The sequence below is a fragment of the Octodon degus genome, unplaced genomic scaffold (assembly GCF_000260255.1).
Source record: "Octodon degus isolate 3935 unplaced genomic scaffold, OctDeg1.0 scaffold00128, whole genome shotgun sequence".
Classification (NCBI taxonomy): Eukaryota; Metazoa; Chordata; class Mammalia; order Rodentia; family Octodontidae; genus Octodon; species Octodon degus.
Window position 1 is genome coordinate 2,532,278 of NW_004524704.1, and position 6,000 is coordinate 2,538,277.

The window sequence follows — 6,000 nt, forward strand, 5'->3', positions numbered from 1 at the left end:
AAGGTAGCCCATTACAATAATCCCAGCTACTTGGGAGACAGAAACAGGAGGATCTCAAGTTAGAGGCTACCCTGGGCAACTTAGCAAGAGTCAGTTTCAAAATAAAGATTTGAGGACATAGTTTAGTGGTAGAGCCCTACCACAGAATGCTTGGGTTTGATTCATGGTTCTGCAACGGGGAGAGGCGTCACAGGGAGATGCATAGTAAGTGACCAATGGCTGCATTTGTGCAGTTACATGGGACGAATAATAAATATGAATCACACATTTGTCATGGATCTTCTGGTAATATAGGAAAAACTTAACTCTCAACCTGTGAACATCAGAAGTTTGTGCTTTAGCAAAAATTAGGAATGAACCCACACACTAAGGGGGTTAAGGGAGTTTTATTGAAAATGCAGAAAAGAAGATGATCCCCTGGATTTCAGGAGGGGCTCCAAGTGCGTGGACCCTGAGCTTCTCTGTCAGGAGTAATTTATCAAGCAAAGTCAAACCTGGATACTGTGTGAGTCAAGCTACATCAGCCTATGGGTTGTTAATGGAGTCACTCGGCTAATATTGCTCCAGGAGGAAACCAGGCCATGCGGCAAGGGTGTAATAGAAAGAACAAAGACATTCTGGGCAGCAGAGGGGAGTATGCATCTGTGTGTTATGTCACTCCATATCTGGAGCCACCAGATTAGGTGGCACTTCCTAATACAGTATTTATAGTCTCGAATTGCTGTTTATCTCTAGGGAGGGAGACATGAGCACTGCTCTTTCGTCCGGAGGTCTGGCTCTCCTAAGGTTTGCCTCCAGACACAATTCTGAGAGCTCTGTTTTTTGTGCTGATGTCTTTGCTGGCCCAGGTTCTCCTTGACAGTGTATTAATAGCAATCTATCTTAGCTGTCTATAGTAGTGGGGTTATGAAAATCAACTTTGGTATTAAATCAATAATCAATATTAATAGCTATAATTCTTTCTACAAGTACTTAAATTTTTTTCAATCTGTCTCTCTCTGTCTCTCTCTGTCTCCCTCTCTGTCTCTCTGTCTCTGTCTCTGTCTCTCTCTCTCTCTCTCTCTCTCTCTCTCTCTCTCTCTTTTTCTCTCTGTCTGGTACATGGGCTCACTATTCAGCTTGGACTCATAGTGATCCTCATGTCTCAGCCTCTCCAGCACTAGGATTACAGAGATGTGCCACCATGCCCATTTTTGGGGTGGCACAGTGCACTCAGGGTCCAGGGCCAGCATGGCATGTGACACCAAGAATCAACCCTGGGTCCTTGTGTTTGGCAGGCAGGCACTTACTGCAGAGCTGTTGCCCCAGTCCCTCCACAGGTACTTCTTATCATCCACCTAATGCACCAGGTCCTGCCCTAGGCAAAGGGCAGTACTTATCCTCAATTTTCTCACCATTTAAGAAAGGCCAAAATGCATATAGTGTGACTAGCATTACAGAAGGCTAGGAGCCAGGTAGAGGGGAGCAATCCAAGCTCGAGCTTCTACATCAGTGTCATATGAGACCGGTGGATGACAGCAGCATTTGAGAAAGACAACAATTTTGCAAAGACCCATATAGTTCTGTTAACTTCTATGTGTCTGAAGAAAATTTCATTTTTGCCTACATTTCTGGATGTAGAAGTGTAGACTGATCTCTGTGACCCAGTCCACCATCTGCTAGCTTATATCACTTTTGAAGAGAAGTCTGCTGCCTTTTATATCTTTGTTAATATCTATACTCTTTGACTGCTAAAATTTAATTCTTTTTTCTGGGATTTTTATGTATTTGATAATGATTTATGTGTATTTAATATTATGGTTGGTGTTCATTAATACTAAAGAGTATTTGAACTGACAATTTTCACCAAATTTAGAAAAGAACCGTAGTTATTCTTTCTTCAAATATTTTCTGTATGTTTTTTACATTTTTCTTCTCTTTCTACAAATCCAATTTATGTGTTGGACAATCTTATCACAGTCACTGAAGCCCTGACCACTTATTTTGGTCTTTTTTACCTAAAGGTATTATATTTTGGGTAGTTTGTCTTCTTAGGTGTTTAAGTTCACTGGTTTTTTTCTGCAGTACCTGAAGTGTCACAAATCCCATCTGGTATCTTTTTTATTTTTGACACATTTTCTTTTCATCTCTACAAATTCCATTTAGGTGTTTGAAAATCTTCCATTTATCCCTTACTGTGTTTATAGGTTACTTTTCATCAGTACGAATATTTATAACATCTATTTGAAGGTTTCTATCTATTAATCCACACACTTTGTTAATTCTACCATCCAGACAGGTCTAGAACTGTGACAAACCAATCATCTATGTGCTTCTTATTTAAACTGACTCATAGTTAATAGAATAAATCACCATTCTTCCTCCTGCAGTATTTTCTTGGTAAGGTAGGTGCAATTCCAGATTCCCAGCACCTGTAATGGGGTGTTGGAGTGTCTTCATATGAGTACCAATCACCAGGAACTATATACTGATACTGAAAGTCAGAGGAAGAGTTTGATGATATGGGAAATGTATGGAAAAAGAAGAAAAATATGACCTTGGGGTTCTAAGATTTGCTTTTAGAATGCAATAGTTGAATTCGCCTTGTAAAGAATATTATCCCTCAAAAGGGCCTTAAGGAAGTAGAAAATATAATTAAGTGAAGTTAATGGGAAGGTGTTCTTGATTAAAGAAGAGTCTGAGAAAAGGTGCAGAAAGGCATCTGAGGTCAGTTCAGGGAACACACACAGTGACTTCACCTTTTAAGTTAAATGTAATGAAAATCCTCAGCAAAACTTCTGAGGGAAGAGCTAGGGAGGGCTGCAAAGGCTTCAGTTTGACAACCCGAGCTTGAACTGAGCACTTAAGACTTATGGAATTTTTCAAGACCTTCTGTCAGCATTGCTGATCCCAATGAGATCAACTTCCTAATAAGGAAGAAAAGGAAAAAAAGAGAAGTCTTTCAGTCAACTGGCCATTTTTCTGCAAAGTCACAAGGAATCTCTGCTTCCCACAGGCCATGTCTGTGGCTCTGCATGAAACTGGCTTAACTCTTAACAATACTTGTTTTTGTATAACAATTTATTTTATATGTTTCCTTTAGATCTTAATTACGTATTTACCAAAAATAATTGGGCGAGAGTTATCAATCTCATAATAAAGATGAGAAAACTGAGACTCAGAATGGCTTTTTTGGTGAAAAGTCAAATGACCAATTCTAAATGTATATCCTGTATATTGTCATCCCAGGTTAGGAGAAAAATGAAAAACTAAAATGATAGGTCAACTTGCAAAGTTTGCAAGGCTTCTTTCAAACATAGGACATAAAAAAATCCCTATTTCTCTCTTTTTTAAAGATGTGTTTGATACACCTTCTCACTATGCAGCTGGGACTCCTAGTGATCATCCTATTTTTGGCCTCCCCAGTGCTGGGATTACAGGCATGTGCCATCAAGCCCAGTCTCGGTGACTGGCAATATACTGTGCCTGCAAGCAGGGCCGGCGTGACATGTGGAACCCAGGATTGAACCCCAGTCCCTGCACTTGCCTAAGCAGGCATTTAGTCCACTGAGCTATCTGACTGGTTTTAAAACCTATTACATATATTCTCCCTCTGCAGGAAAAGTTAGCCACACATAAGAGGAATTATTTATTGGGAAGATAGTCTTAATCTTCATGGCCAAAAATCTTGCTATTTACGTTTCCATGCACCAAGAGTTGAGTGAAACACTGACTTCAGACAGTGCAACGTGGTTCTTTTACCCTGCATTCCTCCTCTATCTAAAAATAAACCCCCCCCAAAAGAATGGTGTCAAAACATTTTCTTTTGTGGTGGGTAGAAGAAAAGATGAAATGCATTGGGAAGGCAGAAATGAGTCCTGGCTTGGCCAACTTAGTATGGTCATCTGTCACGGCTTGTATCTAGATGTGCCCCCAGTGCCCCACGCATCATAAGTGTGGCTTTTTGGAGGTGGCTGATCTAGAGTGTGTGATGCTGGGATTAAGGTCATGATGCTGGAATCAAGGGGCAATGCTAGGATTAAAGATCCCCCTCCCCCAGTATGAATGCCAGCTGGCTAACGGTCAGATAGCCTGGATAGAAAGTAAGAGACAGAAAGAGGGTCACTGACACAGGCTGCAGCTGCTGCTTACTGCTTTTCTGCCTCTTGTTGCTTGCCATGAGCTATTTCTCCTCTGTGAAGCCCTAATGAATTGACAGCCTGCCTTGGGAACAGCCAACTATGGATCAAAGTCTTTACAAACTCTGAGCTGAGGCAAACGTTTCTTCTTTAGCTATGGGTGTTAGATATTTTGACAGAGCAATAAGAAAAACAACTAAAGCAACATCTAGTCTTGCCCTGCTGAAGGTCAGAGTCTTGAAGAAAATAGTCAGGTTTGGGCTGCCCAGGAAGTTTGCTCCTGTGTTCATGCTGGCGGCCAGAAGAGTTAAACTCAGGATTTTATAAATACAAAGGGAGATTGGAACAAAATTGCTATATTGGAGCTGGGGACATAGCTCAGTGGAAAAAGTGCTGGGGAAATAGCTCAGTGGAAAAAGTGCTTGTCTGAATTCAATACCTGGTACTGCAAAGAAAAGAAACATAATTGTTATGTTGTTCCCCCAAAAGTCTCATGTGGGACCTGGTCTGAGGCAGTGGCCAGTGGAATCACGATCTGGAAGGGAATGTTCTCATCCCTGGCTCCCCCTCCTGCTCTTCTCGGCTGCCACACACAGTTTTCATCTGCATGCCCTTCTGCCATGCCTGTTCTTCCCCGGTGCCAGCTCACCTTAGAATGGACCCCCTGGAACCTGTGACCGAAATAAAACTTTCTTCCCTTAAGTTGCAGGTATGAGGTGCTTGTCTCAGGATGGGAACATGACTAATGTGAAGAGGGAGTAAAAACCCAAAAGAAATGAAAGCTATGTGCTTTCTCTTCTAGAAATTTGGATAAAACACAATTCAGGAACTTGTGTTTTATTCCCTCTTCCCCAAGAAATGAATAGTGGTTTGGATAAGAAAATAGTTTGGCTAAGAGAATAACAAAACCCTGCAACTTCCGGAGTGCTTCGCACTGTACTGACCCTTCTGCTGTCTCCCACCAGTGCCGCAAGGAAACGATCCAGTTCCACCCAAAGCGCAGACCTGTTTGGTGAGCCCAAAGCGCCCTCCGTTACACATTTGCCGAACAAGGCGTAACAGTTAGGGATCTTGATCTCCCTAATTTTTATTTTGTAAACTCCACAGCAGTGATGATCACCATCGTGATTTCAGAGCACAGTGATTCTATTCTCCTCTGTCCTTTGAACTGCGCGGCCTCTGAGCTCTGCCCAGTTGCTGCTTCCAAAGGGCCACGACCCTCATCATTTTAGCAGAAAGAACGGCTGTGGATTACATGTGCGCTGGACATCCGCTCTTCCCTGGCAGGACCTACAGCCTGTCACGTTGCTTCTGCTCCTGACGTCCTTCCTGGTTGTAGAGTCTGCGGCATGTGCAGTCTCACGTGCCCCACAGCGTCACAGAGCCTTCTTAACCCAGACGGTCCCCATTTGCTTAGAGGTGAATAACTGGACCCCAGGGGTATTAAAAATTTTTTCTGAGAATTTACACTTTCTAATAATTGGTAAAATGGTAAGTTCAGATTGTCTTGGTCCAAATCTAAAGCAGTGATTATTTCCTTTCCGTTTTAGGAAGGGCTGACCCCTGAAGCTCTGAAACTACAGGGCACCACAGCTGTGAAGAGCTGAGGGAGGTGGTAAGGTGCCAAATTTAAGAAGTTCAGGGGACAAACTCAGCATACAGTAATGGGACATTGGGGTAACTTTGGCACACCCACATACTAAAGTATTATGTAATCATTACATGTAATTTAATGATTTGCACAGTGCAATTTCTTTTCTTTTCTTTTTTTTTCTTTTTCAGAACTGGGGATTGAACTCAGGCCCTGTGCTTGCCAGGGAAGAGCTTATTCCACTGAGCCATCTCCCCGGCCCTGTGCAATTCTACTAGTAAGAAAAAAACA